General features: G+C 40.3%; 1 pseudogene; it reads left to right on the top strand.

Annotated features, from left to right (window-relative positions):
* Positions 1–3,967: 3,967 nt before the first annotated feature.
* Positions 3,968–21,231, top strand: LOC114022716 (annotated as a pseudogene).
* Positions 21,232–21,299: the final 68 nt, after the last annotated feature.

The following is a 21,299-nucleotide window of genomic DNA, read 5'->3' as shown; positions in this document are numbered from 1 at the left end:
CTTATCCTAGGAGACTTCAATAGCCACATTGATGGTCTTTCAGCTTCCTTAGCCTTCCAATTCCTCCCTAAATCCCATGATCTGTTCTTTTATTCCACCTCAGTCACACATAGGGGTGTTCACATGCTGGATCTCACAAATTCTGAAAATGATCCACTTAAAATGACCTATCATAATGACGTTATATGAACTATTATTCCATCTCTCTCTGTGCCTCACTCTTCCAATACCCATTCTTTGCCCACTTCACCACCTCCACTCCTTCCTTCCCACAGTACTTCCTGTGGGCTGTTACCCCTTCTCTGACTTTTAATTCTTCCATTTCCATTCGCTACTCATGGTTAGCCAATTTAATTCTACACTGTTCTCTATTCTCAAATCCCTTGCCTTCGAGCTGTTGCAAGCTCCTCACACAAGACACTCCATTTCCCAAGTAGGCATTTTCACTGGCTATCCCCCATGCCTAGAATTCTCTCCTTCCTCATCTTCTAGTTCCTGACTTTCCTGACTTCCTTAAAGTCCCAGCTAAAATCCCACTTTCTACAGAAAGCCTTTTTTGATCACCTTTAATGCTAAAGTGACTTCTCTGTGTTGATAATCTCCAATTTATCCTGTATATATCTTTTTCTGTGTACAAATGTTTTTCATGTCTTCCCATTAGACTATGAACTTTTGGAGAGTGAGGATTTTCTTTTGCCTTTCTTTTGTATCCCTAGAGCTTAGCAAAGTGCTTGGCACATAATAGGTGCTTAATAAATGTTTATTGACTTTTTTGACCAGATGACTATTGCTACTCTTTCCTCAACCCTGGATTTCTCCCACCATCTGCCTCCATCCTTCTGCTCATAAACAGAGTTGAAGAAAAGGTTGAACACAGCTTGAGGAAATCACACAACTGTGCTGTTTGGGCACATTATAAATCTTGTGTTTTCCAACATCGAATGGACACTCACTGAATCAAAGCAATCCTTTTATTCCTCCTTAATTTACATTCTCTCTCTCACTTCCCAAAGAAGCTATTCCAAACTTTATCTTCTCTCAGGCTTCCCATATCTCCACCTTCTCCCTTCTCTCAGCTAAAGACTTTGCCTCTTACTTAGAAAATTGAAGTCATTTGATATGAGCACAATCATCTTTCCTTCTCTTCATCCCCAAACCCCTTGACTTCATCTGTTACTCTCTCTTCCTTCCCCCCAGTCTCTGACAATAAGATGGCCCTTCCCCTTGCCAAGGCCAAACACTCTACATTTCCCCTTAATCCCCTTTTTCTCATCTTCTCCAACATATTGTAACCTCAATCATCCCTCCCCCCCATCTTCTGCTTCTTCCTATCTATAGTTCCTTTCCTACTGCCTTCAAACATGACCAAGTCTCTTCTATTCATAAAAAACAAAACCTCTTCAATAGACCCTACCATTCCCTCAAGCTTTCATCTTATATTTCTTCTCCCCTTCTCAGATGAACTCCTATACTTGTTGCTTTCTTTTAGTCACCCTGCACCCTTTGGAATTTGGCTTCTGACCTTACCACTCCATTGAAACTGCTCTCTCCAAAATCACCAAGGTGTCTAACTTGTCCAAACTGTTGGTCTTTTTCCAGTCCTAGTCCTTCTTGATTTATATGCTATACATAAGGCTGTTGACCACCTTGGTCTCGTGGATATTCTCTCCAAGTTCTCCTACCTATCAAGCCATACTTTGAGGAGTTAAGCAGTTCTGAGTCAAGAAGACCTGAGGCCAAATTCAACCTCAGACATTTACTAATTATGTGACCTTGGACAAGTTATTTAACCTCCATTTTCCTCCATTTCTTCTATAAAATGGAGATAATAATATCCTATAATAATTAGCTATAAAATGGGAATAATAATAGCACTTACCTTGCAAGGTCGGTGTGAGGCTCAAATGGGATAATATCTGTAAAAAGCACTTAGAACAATGCCTGACACTGGCACGTAGTAGGGACTACATAAGTGATTATTTCTATCCCTCCCCCACCCCCACTCTGTCTCTGTTGCCTTTGCTGGCTCATCATCCCTATCATAGCCCCTAACTGTGGGTGTTCCCTAAGGTTGTGTCCTGGGCTCTCTTCATTCTCTCCACTCTATCTTGATAACCCTACCAGCTCCAATACATTTAATTATCATCTTTATGCAGATGACTCAGAGATCTATATATCCAGCCCCATTAACTCCCTTGAGCATCCGTTTTCCATTTGCCTATTGGACATTTCACACTGGATGTCACAGTGACGTCTTAAACTCCACATGTCCCAAAAAGGTCCCGTTATCTTTCTCCCAGAATTTTCCTATTTCTGTCAAAGGCACCATCATTCTTCCCAGGTTCCTAACCTTGGCATTATCCTTGACTTCTCACTCTTCCTCATCCCACATATATAATCAGTTGCCAAATCTTACCCCTTCTACCCCCACATCTTTCACATCCACCCCCTTCTCTCTACTCACAGCTCTTAGCTTAGTTCAGGCTCTCATCACTTCTCATCTGGATTATACCACTGTCTCCTAGTTAGTCTCCCTACCTCAAGTCCCTCTTCCCTTTAGTCCATCCTCTACCCTTCTGCCCAGGTGATTTTTCTTAAATATAGATCTAACTATGCTATTCCTCTACTCAATAAAAACCAGTAGCTCCCTATTTGCCTCTCGATAAAACACAAATGTCCCTGTTTAGCTTTGGAGCCCTTCACAACCTGGTGCCAGCCTATCTTTCCAGCTTCATTATGTACATTACTCCCCTCCCCTCACTCTCCAAACCAGCTAAATCAAGCATTTCTCTGTTCTTACACACAATACTCCTCGAATAACTGGGCCTTTGCACTGGCTGTCCCCCAGGCTTGGGATGAACTCCTTCCTCTTTTCTGCCACACAGAATCCCTCCCTTCCTTCAAGACGCAGCTCAAGCACCACTTTTTACCTTTTATGAGTTCTTCTTCATCTCCACTCTCCCACCTCCCTCCCCACCTTGCTGCCAACCATTAGAGCACCCCCTCCCAAAGTACCTTTTATTTAACCACTTTGTTTCACATGTATTAGGTTGTAAGCTCCTTATGGGCAGGACCTGCCCATATCTCTAGCACTTATATAATCCCTAGCACATAGTAGGCCTTTAGTAAATGTTTATTGATTTGTATTTATCCTCTTCACATTTATTTTTATACACTTATATAGGGAGGCCCCAAAAGTCAATTTTAAGTTATTAAAGCTTAAAACTGCACTAAGACTTTTAGGACAAATTCTACACATATCTATGTATGTGTCCCCATTGGAATATAAGCTCATTGAGGCCAAAGATTGTTTCACTTTGTTATTTGTATCCCCACCACTTAGTACAGTGCCTAGCATTTAATAATTGCTTGTTAATTTATTGATTGATGGTCTCCTTCTGGGAAATTAATAAGGCCCTCGAGGGCAGGAACTATGTAACCCACAAGTGAAATCTAAGTAAGGTCCTGAAGAGGAGGGACATTTTTTTCATGTCTCACCAGAATATAAAGACCTTAAAGTCAGGATAATTGGCTTTGTATCCCAGTACCTAGCACACCGCTCCCTACATATTCTTTCACGCCTAATTATTTCAGTCATGTCTGACCCTCTGTGACCCTATTTGGGGTTTTCTTGGCAAAGATACTGGAGTAGTTTGCCATTTCCTTCTCCAGCTCATTTTGTGGATGAGGAAACTGAGGCAAAAAGAGTTAAGTGACTTGCCCAGGGTCACACAGCTAATAAATGTCTGAATCCAGATTTGAACTCAGGTCTTCCAGACTCTAGGCAGGGCACTCTACCCCTACATAATAGAGAGCAATAAAATTGTTTTTGGAGACAATGACTACGGTTCTAATAGTACTGACGGGTGGGAAAAGAAATCACAGAGAGGACCTGTTCTGCCTACGGTCACTCATTAACCTAATAAGATGAACTCTATCTCCAGAGTATTATTGATTAGAACATAAAATGTCTCCCCTTTTCCTCTGTGGGACACGGAGTGGGGAAGAGGTGGGAAGCCTCCAGCTTGGCAGAAGCCCGTTTAAATATGTACCAAAGCTCCACCTCTGCCAGCAGGTTGCTAAAAATATCACCACAGTGAGAAGCTGAAATATTTTCAGAAAGAACTGTCTCTACTGCTCCCCCCTTATGGCAGAAGCCTGGCCCAAGAAGCCCCCCCAGACAATATCCCACCAGAACACACAGGGTCTCCTATCCACTTTCCCATCTCATTGGCTAGTGTCTGAGTTGAATAGGTCTGAGTTAAGGTACTATATCCAAAGAATGCCCATTCTCCCAGGTAGGAGTAAATAAGCATTGGCAGTAAAAGTGCCACATGCCACATTATTTCCATTGCCTTCCAGGACCATCTCCACCCAGATTCTCCTCCATCTGTCTCTGTCAGAATCTGGCCTAGAACCCAGAACCTTCCCTTCCCATCTATGCATCCCTCTCCTGCTACCACCAACCAACCTATCCTCATCGTTCTCTATGTCATGTCCTTTCTCTGATACTATTCAGCTAAAGAATGAGTTTTATGAGATTAGAGTGATTGGTACTCAGCAGACCAAGTAACAGGCTACTCTCAGAATTAGATGACTTCTAAGGTCCTTTCTAATTCTGAGATTCTATGAGTTAATAATTCCCCTTATCCTAGTTTCTGCCCAACTCCTCACCCATTCTCCACCTACAGACCCAATCCCTTTGCCAATTCATGCCTCTGCTTCTTCCCCACTTCCTTCCTCGATTTCCTGCTTTCAGCCATATTATTCATCCCCACGTAATTTTTTATATGTATACCTGCAAGCCCTACTCCCTCAGGAACTAGACAAAGAGCAAGAATATCTAAATTGGAATAGGTCCTTGGGAAAGAGCTAAAGGCCCAATTCCAAATGTGCATTGTGGTAATTCCTAAATATTGCCATATAGTTCTTGGAACTAGTGGGGCAACCAGACAGGTACAGCAGCTCTTTCTCCAGCCTTTGTGATGCCCTCTCACTAAGATGTATTTCCTGACACTTCTCTATTGGAAATCAGGAGGTTGTATTAGAGGCAGCATGGTATAGAGGGAAAAATACTGGATTTGGAATCGACTAGAACTAGTTTTGATTCACAGTTCTGATCCTTACTAAGGCAAGTCTCAATCTTTCTGACCCTAACTTTCCACATCCATTCTTTGATAGTTTGACGATATACCCCAAATAGAACACATGATTTCAGATGTGGTCTGACCAGTACAAAGTTCAGTGGAATGATTCAACCATATGATCTTCTTAAGATTGTATAAGCATTTTTTTTTGTGTGTCAAGCCATTGATTCATTTGGAGGTAGAAGTCTACTAAAGCCCCCAGGCCCTTTTGATATAAACTGTTGTCTTAGTCATAATGCTTTTTGAAGCCAAATGAAGGTCCTTCTGGTGATAGAGAACTCACTCTTGAAGGAAACAACTTATTACATCTCTAGTCAGATAAAACGGTTTCTCAAATTGTTCAGATTGCATCAAGCCCTCAGACAACTGAGATCCTTCTCACTGAAACCCATGGTTACTCAAAAGAGATAGACCTAGTAATAATCCACATAGGAAAAAAACAGAAACAAAAACCAAGTGATACCTTACATGACTCTGTTTAGGGGAGCATTTTTTAACTGAACAAGGGATAGAAATGATTATAAAATAATTCTCATTAGATCAAATTGGAAGGCTTTTGCACAAACAATATCAAATACAACTAGAATTAGAGTAGAACCAGTTAACTGGAATAATGTTATAAAATATGCTAAATTACTAATAATCAGAGAAATACAAATTAAAGCAACTTTGGGGTTACACTTTATACCTATCAGACCAGCAAAGATGACAAAAGAGGAAAATGACAAATATTGGAAAGACTGGAAAAAAACATAAACACAAGTTCTGTGAATTGGTCCAGCCATTCCAAAAAGCAGTTTTGAATTATGCCCAGAAATTTATAAAACTTTGCATACCCTTTGACCCAGCTATATAACAACGAGGCTTCTACCCCCAAAAAAATCTGCAAAGAAGAAAAAAATAAAAAATACAAAACTATTCATGGCAGTTCTTTTGTGAGTAGCCAAAAATTTTAAACTAAGAGATTGTCCTATTGGGAAATGGCTAAGCAAATTATGGTACACAAAAGTAATGGAATATTTACTGTGCCTTAAGAAATGATGGAATTGAAAATTTCACAGGAAACTAAGAAGACTATTATGAACTGATGCAGGGTGAAGTGAGCAGAACAATGTTAACATTACAGAGAAAAACAAATTTGAAAAACTCTAGAACTCTGATCAATGCAATGAAAAAAAATGAATCTGAAAGGAATGAAGATGAAATACTGCTTCACAGAGAGGTGCTGAACATAAAATACAAAAGAAGATACATATTTTAGGAAACTGCTAATGTAGGAATTTGTTTTGCCAGACTAAGTCCATGTGTATTGAGGGATTTGATTTTCAGGGTGGTTGGTCTTTGTTGTTACTGGGTTTTTTTTAATTTGTTCAATGGGAGGAGGGGGGGTATTATAAGGGATAGATTCATTTTTTAAAAACCTGTTCCTTGAAAATAAAAATAATAAACTGAATTGAAGAAGAAAAAGTGGTTTAATTGGGAAATTTTTTTCACAGCAAATATCTGGCAAGGGTCTAATATCCAAGATACATAGGGAATTGATACAAATATATAAGAAAGAAAGATTCTTCAACAGATAATTAGATAAAGGATATGATACAAACCAGATGTTTTCAAGATAAGTAATGCAAACTATTAACAATATGAACGAATGTTTAAAATCACTAATAATAGGAGAAATGCAAATTAAAGCAACTCTAAGTTTTCCCTTCATACCCATCAGATTGGCAAAAATAGCAAGGTAAATATTGAGATATCTTTGAGAAGATAGACACACTAATAACATACTGTTGGTACAGCTATAAACTGGTTCAGCTAACCTGTCTGGAATGGTTTTCCAGAATGGTTAGTATAATTTGGAAGTGACAGGAATGTAAATAATAATAATAATAATAATAATAATGATAATCAATAAAACATTTAAAGAAAAAAATCCATGCCAGAATTATGCCTTATAGGTGGAAAAGGAACCCACTGACACAATCTATCAGAGTTTGTGTGTATATGTGTGTATGAATATACACATTTATACATATATATACATATATACCCTTACCTGTGGTACTCTGCCCAAAGGAATATAAATTCTGATCACTGAAATCTAGCAAGATATCTTGGGGTTTATGGGCTAGATTTCTCTTTTTCTCTTCCCTTATTTATTCTGTCACTTAAAAAAAAACTGGGACAATTAACTCTTTTGCTCCATGTAGTTTCATTTATGATTTCTTGAAATACAGCATTAGAAACCTAGGCTTTGATAAAATTATTCGGATTCAAATGGAGCTAATTTGACCATGACTCAAACCCAAATCACTCTGCCTCTCACAGATTAGCCAACAATAGGTCCTAGGCCAAGCCTCACTTGGTCATTGTTTGGGTTTTGATGGCTCAGAGTGAGTATAAATAGCAATTGTTTCTGTTTTGGCCAGAAACCCTGAGAGTGTTCCCCTCCCAGATTGATTTTTTTTTTTTTTTTGGACTAGGTAAAAGAGGCCATTTTTTTGCCTCATTTCTTACCCAGCCTTAATCAATCACTGAATGGGTGTTGCCTCAGACAAATTGAGACCTGAGAAAGACCTTAGCTTAAAAAGGCCAAGTTCTCCCACTTCATCCAGGGACATCCCCATCATCCTGATCTATATCTTGCCACTGGACCTAGATAGCTCCAGAGGAGAGAGTGAGGCTGGTGACTTGGCACAGCCCTGCCTCACTTAAATCCAACTCATTTACAAGTCAAGACATCACCTTCCTGATTTCATTGATCCTCTTGGAGAACAAGCACAAACAATACATACATACATGTATTTACATGGTATTCCAAAAGCCTTGTGCAGTTTTAAACTATCAAAGCTTAAATAAATATGTATCAATATTTACATATCTATAGTCATTGAAGAATGACAATGAGCTAAGCTCAAAATAATTAGGAAAAAGAAGTTGATACCTCAAAACTTTAATAGCTCTGTGATCTTGTCTATAGCAGTACTCAATACAAAGGTCCAGATAGCAACCTATGAATGACTTTTCAACCTGTGCTACTATATTCTTGTCAATGTCCTTCTATAAATCCACAGCAGGAGCCCCACTTAATGTGCTAGGTACCTTCCCTGGTATCTCTATATGTTTTCTAGATACCAGTGTAGCACTGTGATAGACCCTCCGTTAGGGACCCAGGGGCACCACACCCCGGGGCCTCTGGCTCAGCTTCCCCTAACGGCTGTTACAACACCCTGGGTGAAATCCTCAAGGGTGGGGTGCAACATCCTGTTCTGTAAATGACCTGATCTGTCTTCCCGGCACCCCACCGGACCCTGCTCCCTTCCCGGCACCCCACCGGACCCTGTTCCCTTCCCGGCACCCCACCGGACCCTGCTCCCTTCCCGGCACCCCACCGGACCCTGTTCCCTTCCCGGCACCCCACCGGACCCTGTTCCCTTCCCGGCACCCCACCGGACCCTGTTCCCTTCCCGGCACCCCACCAGACCCTGTTTTGTAACCGGACAGTATAAATATCTCAGATGAAACCCTCGGTGGGACGGCCCCTGGGATGCACGCCTGGGGTCCGTCGCCGGCCGGCTCAAATAAACGCGCTCTCAATTAAAGTCAATTGGGTGTGATGCTCTGATTTCTCTCGGGCGTCCAGTTCAGCACATAGGTTTTTCTTAGGTTTTCCCTTGTTCTATCTACATAACCAACCCACCTCTTTTCCTACACGTGTCTGATGATATACTTTATGCCAATTCTCCTATGTAATTTTTCACTGGTAACATTACCACCTACTCATGGCTACCATTAACCTCTATGTCACCCCTTTGAATTAGACACAACTTTAATTCTTTGAAGACCAACATTCCATTATGCAATAGCAATACACCAAAATTATCCTGATACTTAAAAGACAGGAATTTTTCCAGAAGAAGCCAATCCAGCCCCCTGATAGGACCACTATCTACCAAGGGTCTCCCCATCTACACCTATACCCACAACATAAGTTCCCTAAGTTTTTTGTTTGTTTGTTTGCTTTTTGAGAAAAAGCTATCCCAGGGACTTGATCAGCCCATGGGGCCAAGACACAAGATATATACCTTGAGGCAGCTTCCTAGTAGCCTCTGATCATATTTAAGTGGCTTCATAGTCACCTAAGGATATAAAGAAGCTCACCCATGGGAAGTCTAGGCCCTTCAGACTTGGAGGATGTCCCAAGATTGACTGAGTCACCACACCCTGCCATGCTGAGCAGACACATTTCCATATGGAGATGAGAGGAACTGTGTCTACCCAAACTCAGTGCTGGAATATCCTTTCTATATACTATAGTTATGTAAGTAAACCTCCTTTTGTTAACTGTTGAATAACCTCTACAATGCCTCATTTTATCCCAACATCAAACTTGAATTGAACTAACAGGGTTCCCACCTGAGTTAGGCCTGCCCCAGAACCTCCTTCTCTTCCTCCTCCTCCAATTCAGTGCTGAGCCCACTTTATTGCATATCCACATGCAATAAATAACACACAAAATCATTACTGGGTCTAGGAGAGCTAGAAAAATTGACTTCTCTCTCCCAGGTCTGGACCCATACGCATGAACTAGGTTCAGTCATGGCAGAGTTATGCTCTGAAGAGGATTTGGGCTTCTTTTCTCAAATTCTCTGGCTTTTTACACCCCAATCCAGGAACCCCAGGGAGAATCACATAAAGTTTGGATCTGGCTCACGTCTACCTATGGTAGAAGGAATAGAAAGGTAATGTACAAGTATAAATCAGGTATAAGACCGCTATTTATTTCCTCAAAAAAAATACTAAAAACACAAATTACTCATGAGTGTGTGTATGTGGGTGTGTGGGGGTGTGTGTGTGTATGTGTGTGTGTGTGTGTGTGTGTGTGTATGTGTGAGAATGAACTTAGTTAGAACTATGATTATACTCTCCCTAGAGGTTGATAAAACATCAAAGCAAAACATTTTGTAGGACTTTTAAACTCCCATTTCTCATCCATCTTGACTCTGCACTGTCTCTAAGTCCTTAAAGAGAAGGAGAGTTCTAGGGTGAGACCTGACTGAGGTGGATACGCTGTTAGTTCAGGTTCAACGTTGGGATAAAATCAGGCACCGTAGAGGTTATTCAACAGCTAACAAAAGAAGGTTTACTTATATAACTATATTATATAGAAAGGATATTCAACAATGATACTTCATGGGTCTTCTGGCAAGCCAGGCTCTAAGAAGTGCTAGGGATATAAGGGACACCACCTCACACACAAGGTTTAAAACAGAAATTTAGTGCAGCCACACCAATTGAGCAACCCAGGAGTGTCCAATCTCTCTAAAGTCACAAGGTTGCTTCCAAGAGTGGAAATGTCCATCTGAGGATTGCTGTTTGATCACTTGTGCTAAGGAAAGAAACATAAATCAGAAAATGCAGCCAAGGCTTTGAAATCTAGTACATGTGCTGACTGCCAGGTGTGAGAAATTAGCCATCTCTGCCTTACTGGAGGTCCAGGGAGAGACTTGAAGAGTTCTAACTTGTCCGGCAGATCCTAGGGTGGGGGGAGGGGAAGGAGAGACAAGAGAGGAGAGGGGAGGGGGAGAGAGAGAGAGAGAGAGAGAGAGAGAGAGAGAGAGAGAGAGAATGGAAATCTACAGATCTTAAATTTCACGTCATTATTTTTATTATCTCTGAGGTAGTTTTGAAGCAGGTCTCCTCTCTATCCTGACAGCCATCATAGAGTGAAGTGGGAAACCAAGGGACCACCCAGCATTTGCTGCATCATCCCAAAGGGCCAAACCCTTCATCATGGAGCCACACATGTTTCTGGAAGTGGCCAGGGGAGCTCAGTGCATGCTCTATGAGATGGCCCCAGTAGAACAATCCCTATACATGTTCCATGAGGTGTACCAGATTTCCCTGAAAGTCTAGGGGACCTGTTAGACCAGACCCATTAAATATTATTATAAAGGTTGTCTGGGAGAAAAGAAAAAAGCACTGGATTTGGAGTCAGAGAGTGTGAGTTCAAATCTCACCCCTGTCATTTACTGCCTGGCATTGGTACCCTATTCTTACTAGTTCCCCACCTCTCAAAAGGGGTGGGCCAGGCTGCAGACTTGTTTGTTGGTTTTGTTTTGTTTTGGTTTTGCTTTGTCTAATAAAACATGAAGCCATATTGACTATATTCTATATATGAAGGTCATTGATTGACAAGGGAAAGGTCCTGAGGCGGGAATGGAGGTGGAAACCCCAAATTTTTATATAATTTTCCAAAAATTCTGACCTAAATTTCATTATTCCTTAGTATAGATTCAGAATTTTGTCAGTGTAGGTTTTTAATTCTCCCTTTCCCTCTTCCTCTCCTCCCCCCAAACCACAATAGCTATATGACTTGTAGGGATGGGAAGTTTTCTCATGCACACCAAAACCTCCAAGAAAAGCATTTGGTATGTGATTTGAATATGGAATTATGGAATATTTAAATATGACTTGCCCTCCCGTGGTGACTAATAAATTGACATTTTGGGCTTCCAGAACTACTGGATTACCCATGAAATACGTCATATGTCATATGGATTACCCATGAAACACATAAGCAGGCTATATCTGTCATACCTTTACCACTTTTTCTTAGCAACATCTGTGATTCTTTTTCCTCTGAAAGAGGGAAAGAGGTATCTACCCCAATCTCAGGAAAATCAGTCCTTCAATGCTTTCAGAATTGTTACCATCTCTAGCACAGATAAGGCAGCTAGGTGGCACAGTGGACAGAATCTTCCCGAATTCAAATGTGACCTCAGACACTAGCTGTGGGACCCTGGGCAAGTCCCTTAACCCTGTTTGCCTCAGTTTCTTCATTGGGAAAATGAGCTGAAATAGGAAATGGCAAATCACTCCAGTATCTTTGCCAAGAAAATTCCAAATGAGGTCACAAAGAGTCAAACACAACTGAAAATGACTGAACAATAATAACTAACTCCCATGTATTTGAAAGCTGCATTTCCCTTTTTTTTTTCCTTTAGTGTCATTTCTACTTCTTCATGTAGCACAGTGAGGGCTGTAATTTTAAAACCCAAGTATTGTAAATCCATTGTCATTGATAGAAAAAATAATTTGGTATAAAATTAAAAACCAGGACAAATCCTTCTAATTTTTTACTTGTTTGTTGTTTTCCTTCCAGCTTCAATGTTAAATGTTCTTAAGAGGATCTGGCTTAATTAAATTTTTCATCAAGTTGCAGTCATTGTTTACTTGTTTTGCCTTTGTTTTTTATAAGGTGATGCTACTCATAATCTTCCACCATCTTCACTTATAAAATTTTATAAACCATTTTGTATTCTTTGTATTCTAAATAGGTATTGCCCTTCATTGCCATATCTCTGTATTTAGCAAGGAGATCCATTATATGCTGACTGGTATAGTTTCTATGCTTTTCTTTTCTTTTTTTCCCCCTTTATTCTATCTTATCCATTAATTGTATCATTAGGAAATGATGATAGTCTTTGTCAATGTCTGTCCTTTTATGCATTTTCCATTTGTGGTGCCAACAGTTTTTATCTTTAGGGTGGCCTTTTTGCAAAAGCTTATTATTTATAAGAGCGATGTAAATCAAAACAAATCTAAGATTTCACTTCACAACCAGCAGCCTGGCAAAAGGGAAAAAAAATGGAAATAATCACTATTAGAGGAGCTGCAGAAAAGCAGGAACACTAATACACTGTTTGGAGGATTGTGAACTAGTCTGTACCACTCTAGAAAACAATGTGGAATTATGTTAGAGAGAGAGAGAGTTGCTATGAGATCCTGCTACTAGCCATACACCAGAAAGAAGTCAAAGAAAGGTCTTCAGACATGCCAAAATATTAATGAGCACTTTTGTGAAAGCAAGAAATTTGAAACAAAGTAAAAAACAATTAATTACAGAATGACTAAACAAATTGGTATATAAATGTGATAGAATATTACTATACTGTAAGTCAAGTCAACAAGCATGCATTAAGCATCGACTAAATGTCAAGCACCATGCTAAGTACTAGGGATACAAAGAAGGGTGAAAAAAAATCCCTATTCAAGGAACTCACAACAAGTATACTTATAGAACACAGATATAGGAAGATATATAAATATCTGAAGAGTGCAATAAGTAGAACCAGGGGGAAAAAAATAATGTATTCAGTGACTAAAAATTAAAATCCAAACAATAAAAACGTGTAACTGAATGCTATGTAATTAGAGCGACCAAACTTGACTTTGGAGAATGAACAAATGAAAAAGTATTTATAAAATACTTACCATGGGCAAAACATTGGGAATACAAATGGAAAAGCAAGACAGTCTGTGCTCTTAAAGAGCTCACATTCTAATAGAGGGAGATCACACATACAAAAGTTTTCAGTCCCAACTCAGATAGAAAGACCAGGTTCTTAGGGTGCAGTGGCAAAGCTAATGAGAATACATCTGTTTTTGAGTCATTTCCATTAACAAAACCACATACGTTTCTGACACCGAGCCATTCATTGGCCAAAGTGAGTCAACGAGGATAGAGCGCTAGGTCTGGAGTGAGGAAGACAACTTCAAATCCAACCTCAGACGCTTACAAGCTATATGACCCTGAGCAAGTCACTTAACCTCTGCTTATCTCACTTTCCTCAACTTAAAAATAGGCATTGTAATAGCACCTACCTCCCAGTGTTGTTGTGAGGATCAAATGAAATGAAATTTGTAAAGTACTTAATGCCTAGCACACAGTAGGCACTCTTTAAATGTTTATCCCCTCCCAAGGACACTAATGGTAAGAAGTTTCTTTTCTGGGTCTTCAGCAGTTGTGGCTGATGAGAAGGCAGGGACTGAAGCATCTACAAAGGCTGATGCCATGTCATCATCTCCCATGGATGAGATAGCAGGAGCTGGTGAAAATTAAATCCAGTGGTCTAGGGAGTGTTGCTGTTCCTGCAGCTCTTGGACTTATCTTCCTATGATTGGCAGTTGCTCAGCAGATGGTTTGGTGATAGCAATGTCAGGAATGTTCTCCAGGGTGCCAGGGCCTGTTCTCCACAAAGGGTTCCCCCAACATACACCAATGATGGCTTTATAGTATCAGTGGTCTGGGGGCCACTGCTATTCTTGCACACAGAATTCTGGGTTATACTCACCTGAGTTTGAGAAGAGGCACATGCTGCCTTCCTATCTCTCCCTCAGGACACTTTGATGCTTTGGCAAAGCACCTGCAGGCACTAATAGGTGAAAGATTCAAAAATGAACCTCCCTCCCTTCCTTGCACAAGTGGGGGACTATGGGTAGGGACCATTGCATATACTGTCAGATATGGTTAATGTGGTGGTTTTACTGAACTATTTTTTTCTTTCTCTGTTTTATTCTTTATTATAAGGGCTCAATCACTGGGTAAGGGGAAGAGAAAAGATATATTTAGGAATGAAGGTGATGCAAAAACAAAAGATATCAATAATTTTTTAAAAGAAAAATATCATTATTGTGGGCCAAGGACAACATGAGATAACCAAATATTCTATGAAATGACATTTCTTATTGCCTTGGGATACACAACTAAATGAACTCTTAACAGCTTCTCTTAACACCCTCTCCAAGGAGAACATGTGAATCATCCTTTCATTTAACCACAACTTCCTGTTGTCTTCTGGTTTCATCTATAAAAATATAACAATTAATTAGATTTGTAAGCTCTGTGAGGGCAAGAACTGTCTTTTGCCTCTTTTTGTGTCTCCAGCATTTAACACAATATCTGACACATAAAGCAGGCACTTTATAAATGTTAGTTGATTGATATAATGTTTCCTCTAGTAATTTGCTGACTTTTTAGTCACTCAATATAAGCTCTTATATTTAGAATACCAAAAGCTAAATTAATGTTCATAGAACATCTAAGAACCAAATGACCTTTATCATCCTCTGCTTCCTTTTCTGTACCTGCTAATGTTGCTGCCAATGTGGGAAGGGGTGTATTTTTCTTTGTTTTCTGGATTACCATGGCCAAATAATTCATCCCAAAGTAGCCAGCCTACTAATGATGAGTTTCTCTGTACTTAGCTAGACAGACCCACTCTTGCAGGGACTGGTATAGTAAGTAGAATGCTGGACTTGAAGTCAGGAACACCTAGGTTCAGCTAGGTTCAAATCCTACCTCAGACACTCGACGCCTGACTCTGGGCAATCATTTGACCACTCAGGGCCTCATTTTCTTCAAATGTAAAATTAGGAGATTGGGCTCAACAACCTCTAAGCTACCTCTCAATTCTAAACCTATGATCCTATGATCCTACGATCCTTTTTGGCATGGTAGAAATTACCAGAATTTATACTCCTCTAGAATGGCCTTTTAGAATCCAGAATATCTCCCTGCCACAGTGAGTCATGGGAATAGATTTTGTACAAGTTAATAGTTTGGGAATAATAATCTTTGGGCCACCTACCACACAGAGTTATTGTGAGAAAAGTCATTTATAAACCACACAGCACTGTGTATTATTTATAGGGTCGGGAACAACAGTCCCAAGCTTACCATGGCATAAACTAGTACTTGGACTTCTCACTTTCTTGTTCTTTGGTTCACTTATTGTAAGTAAAAATGCCCCAATTTTCTTGTCTTGGCCTCCTAGGAGCACAGATTTAAAATTGGAATGGACCTTAGAGATCAAATTCAACTACTATATTTTACAGATGAAAAAACTGAGGACTAAGAAATCAAATTCTATCAAATTCTATCAAATCAAATCAACTAATCAATCAATATCTATCAATCAATCTATAAATATTTTAAGTGCTTACTATATGCCAGGCATTAGACTAAGTGCCAGGCAATACAAATAAGAAAAGGAGAGATAATAAATAAATGCTAATAAATTATTGATAAATTTAATACTCATAAATAAGTTAACAAATGCTTGTTGCATCTATTAGTAGTCTACCAAGTGGCAGGTATAGTGCCTCATAGTGGGGATACAAATATATAACCCTACTTTCAAGGAACTTAAATTCTGTTGGGGGGAGGGGTGTGTGTGTGTGTGTGTGTGTGTGTGTGTACAGAATAAATATAAAGAAAAAAAACAAGACACAAGGCAACAAGAATATGCCCTGAACTGTGCGAAGTGCTAGGGACACAGATACAAGTAAAAATAAAGGCGGACCTTACCCTCAAGAAGCGTTCATTCTGGGGCAGCTAGGTGGAGCAGTGGATAGAACACCAGCCCTGGAGTCAGGAGGACCTGAGTTCAAATTCAGCCTCAGACACTTGCTACTTACTAGCTGTGTGACCCTGGGCAAATCACTTAACCCCACTGCCTAGTCAAAAAAAAGCATTCATTCTAATGGGGAACATACAAAAGAGAGCTGAAAAGGGGTAAAGGGAGAGAATGAACGCACCCAACAGGGGTTATGGTTTGGAAACAGGCAAAGTCAGAAGCTCAGTAAAGAGGGGAATTGACCACCCGAAATGGGGGCCCTGGAAGAAGCTCACCAATGGGAGAAGGGGACCAGTATAGCATAAAGAATAGCACCTGCTTAGCCAGAACCTAGGGCACAGCAGCCTTTGCTACCAAAGGTCAACCATCTATTGTCCTATGCTAACAAAATCTCTCCTTATCTCTTCCAAATGCTTGGGTTTTTGAATTTAGCCTGCCCAGATGAAAGCTCTCTTCTCCTGTTGCCACTCCCTGCTCCCTCATCCCAGGTCACTTTAGCCCTACTCCTGATTCTCTATTCAGTACTTTCCTCCCCTTTCATTGTGCCTTTTTTCTATTGGTAGCAAAACTACCCTTCCTATTAAAAGTTTCTTTTTCTCACAATCCATCCATTTTCTCTCATTCATAAAAACTTGGCTCTTCCCCAAAGCCACTGACCCTCTAGTTGCCCTCTTCATTTTCAAACCAATTTCTCTAGTGCTCACCAATACATTGGGCTAGAAAGAGGAGTAGATTTACTTGTGCTCTTTACCTGCCACTTCCAAGCCATCCCCCTGCCACCATCACTCAGCAACCTCCTCTTTTTATAGCTTCACTCCATCTAGATTTACCATGACTTCCAGATCTTGGTGTAAGTTATCTACTGGCCCTCAGATCATTCTCCCTCCTTTCTCAAGGAGTTCAGTACTGTGAATCATGGATCATCTCAACCCCTTGTCCTTATAATTGCATCCTGAAATAGTTCATCAGCCTCCTCAACTCCCATGACCTGTACCACACACTCCACCTCAGCTACCCTTAACCTCATTGCCATGTGTTCCACCTCCATATTAGAGCTCTAAAATTACTTTATCTTACTATGACCTATGCTTCTATCCTCACCCCTCCTAAATGAATTATTTGTCCTAATTGTGGCAAGTGAAAATTTCTGAGACAGAGTTTCTGGGTAAATTATAATCGATTTTATTAACTACGGATAGTAAGTATTCTATAAAATGGACTCATTTGTTCCTCTTGGTGAGCAAGGAGGAATCATGGGGACTTCTTGAAGCTTACGTGCCCTAGAAAGAGTGGGTGTTCCTGACAGATAGCAATCAACTCTGATAGGTTAACAATGAGAAGAATGAATATTATAATGAGAGGTGGACCTATTCCCATGAGGGGCTGGGGAATATGACTTTGATTACATCACTTACTCCCAGACCACCCCCAGAAGTGGGCAATCTAGACAAAGGATCTACCCCCCCACACTCCCACCCAAGCCTGAGTAGAATACAATGGGCAGAAATTCACCCCAGTTAAATTCTTTATAAAGTTTTTAGGTAGGGCAACAATTCCACCTAGATAAGATAATCTTGGTGGAGGCAAATTTTTGGACAAGGTGAGAGATCTCTTTAAAAAGGAAAAAAATTCTGGATCTCCCCAATAATTGGTTATTTAATAATCATTTCTCTCATTATCCTAATCTCTAGTCACTCTACCTCTCCCTTTCTAGTCTATAACCTTTGTTCTAGTCTCACTATACTCCCTTAAAAATTTTGACTATTGGCAAGATACAAACCCAAACCAAAGAAGAGGCTTGGGCCTCGTTCCAGAAGCTCTTAAGATATATTAGAGAAAACATTCAGTTGCTTGTAGACTAACCTGATGACACCTATTGTTCCCAGCTCCATAAAGACAGAATCTATAATGTGAGAAGATTCTTAAACTGGCAGTTTAAGAACTGGAGGAGCTGCTGTCCCTGGGGACCTGCTTTGAAAAATTCACTAAGACTCAGATGTTCAGACTGCACATCACTGCCTTGAATTACCTGGAACCTTATGGAACGCATAAAGTATGAGTGAAACCTGGAACAGAGCAGTCATTCTTATATGGGAACCATATGTTAAAGGACAGCAAGTTGGCACAGTAGATAGAGTGCTGGGCCTGAAGTCAGGAAGACTCATCTTCCTGAGTTCAAATCTGGACTCAGACACTTACTAGCTGTGTGACCCTAGGCAAGTCACTTAACCCTGTTTGCCTCAGTTTCCTCATCTGTAAAATGAACTAGAGGAGGAAATGGCAAACCACTCCAGAATCTTTGCCAAGAAAACCTTAAATGGGGTCACAAAGAGTTGGACATGACTGAAAACAACTGAATAACAATGTGTTGAAGTCTGGCCTGGATGGAATCACAAAAAATACTGATAGTTTCAGGGACTGGTGATATTCACCATGAAAGATGTCCCTTTGGGTTTTGATGTGGCAGCAAAGTCTACACTGGACTGCAGAAAGGTGGACCACATGGCAATTGTCATGCTTCACCAAGCTGACATTGGGGAATATGTGTACCATGAAGACACACAGATTTAATTCATCTTATGGACTTGTGATGGAGAGGAAAGACCTTATTTTTTCTCTTGCGGGAGCAGCTAAACTACAAATCCACCCTTGTATTGACTTACTACCCACAACAATGTGACCTACGTATACAATTGGTCTTCTATTGGCCATTCTGGCGATTGCAGAGGTACCAGAGAACAGTGGATTAACCCTAGACTTGGAAATTGGAAGTCACTTGACTGGATTCACCAACCTCACAGGGTTGTTGTGAGGATCAAAAGAGCTAATGTACTTAAAGCAAAAGTGAGGTAGAAATAGGAGCTATCATCATAAACAACTGCAGGGTGAATGCATGTTTAGCAAAAAAGTGAGACATTTTGAACCTTTTTGTTTAATAATAGTGATTAAATTGAATGCCATGTTTAAAAAAAAATCTTGACTATTGGCCAGTTCAAGTTTGCACTGTTCTCTACCCTTGCTTCTTTGACCTATTGCCACGCGTTGCTTTCCAGACCCTGTTTTACCCCCACTATTGGTCTTCTCTGCTCCTACTCAAGTACCCCTGAACACAAATAGAGGAAGCCATTTCACCATTCTATTAAGGTCCACCACAGATTTGGGTCATCTAATCTCTGCAGTACCTCACTACAGCACAGCAATTCTTTTGTTCTTCCTTAATTACTCCTGATCACAATCCCTCAGAATCTGTTCCAAACCTTCTCTTCTTTCTCAAACATCCTACACTACCTTTTTCTTCTCTTCTCTCTCAGCAGATTTTGCCCATCTTTCCTGAGAAAATTGAGGATATCCATCATGAACCCCTTCTTCTCCCCCCATCCTATACTTCAATTCCCCTCAATATCATTCCTCCACTCACTCCAGTCTCAGAGTTTGTCCTTCTACTTGCTCATATGGCTTGTGTCCTTGGCATCCCCTCCTAATTCCTCAAGGAACTTGGCCCTATGATCATCTCTTACTTTCTGATCTTCAGTCTTTCTTTATTCACTGGCTCTTTCCCTGCTGCTCACAGAAATGACCAAATCTCCCCACTCCTGAAAAAAATAAATAAATAAATAAATGAAACAAACCTTCAGCTGAAAAGCCACTTGGAATAGTGGGAAGAGAACAAACATCAGATTTAGAATCCCTTGGGTTAAAGTCCACCTCTGACACATACTAGCTGTGTGATCCTTGGCAAATCACTACCTCTCAGTTCCTTAGTCAACTCTCTAAAATTACAAATTACACAATTGAGAAAAAGATTTTCTTTACCAGGGAGCTTTCTATGCAATAAAATCACAAATACAGACCAAAAAAAAATCTCACACATTCCCTGGAATTATAGTCCTATATCTTGCCTCCTTTTCACCAAACTCCTGGAAAATGCTATCTACACTAGCTGCTTCTCTTTATCACCTTGCAATTTGGTTTCCAACCCCACTACACACTATTTCTTAACAATCACTATCACATCACCAACACTTTCTTAATTGCTAAATCTAGTGACCTTTTCTCAGTCTTCATTCTTCTTGACCTCTTTGTATCATTTGACGCTGGGGATTATCAGCTTCTGATTGCTCAATGTTCCCTAGGTTTTGATGACTTTTCTTCCATGGTTCTCTTCATATCTATCTGACTTCTTGGTCTCCAAAGGAGGACCCATCCTCTATTTACCCCAGGGTTCCTTCTGAGGATCTCTTTTATTCTCTCTCTACATTTTTTTCCTTGGTGATTTCATTGATTCCCATGAGTCCAATTATCACCTATATACTGATGATTCCCAAATCTACATATCTAGACTTCATCTCTCTCCTAAACTCTTGGCCCATATCACCAACAGCCTGCTAGACATCTCCACCTGGATGTATTGTAGGCATCTCAAACTCAACATGTCCTGAAAAGAACTCATTTTCACCTTAAAACCCTCCCCCTTCCTAATTCCCTATTTCTGCTAAGGGAACCACTATCTTGCCAATCACTCCAATGCTCAACCTAAGCATCATCCTTGACTCTTCATCCTCCTTCACTCCACCATATCCGACTGGTTGCCAAGTATTGTCAATTCTACTGCCAAATCTCTAGCACCCATCCCCTTTTCTCCGACTGTATCTCAACTACCTTGGTTCCAGCCCTCATCACCTTTCACCTGAGCTATTATAATAGCCTCCTAATTTGTGTCTCTGTCTCCCCTTTCTGATCCATCTTCCGCACAGCTGCCAAATTGGTATTCCTAAAACAGAAGGGTGACCATGCCACTCACCCACTCAAGAAGCGTCAATGACACCCTATTGTCTCTAATAGAAAATATAAGCTCTTCTGTGGAAAGAGTGCTAGGAGTGGAGTCAGGAAGACTTGAGTTCAAATTCAGTTTCATACACTTATCAACTGTGACCCTGGACAAGTCACTTAA

Source organism: Vombatus ursinus, unplaced genomic scaffold (assembly GCF_900497805.2).
Source record: "Vombatus ursinus unplaced genomic scaffold, bare-nosed wombat genome assembly UNPS02014813.1, whole genome shotgun sequence".
NCBI classification, from domain to species: Eukaryota; Metazoa; Chordata; class Mammalia; order Diprotodontia; family Vombatidae; genus Vombatus; species Vombatus ursinus.
The sequence above is the reverse complement of the archived record's forward strand: the minus strand, read 5'-3'. Positions and strand labels throughout refer to the sequence as shown.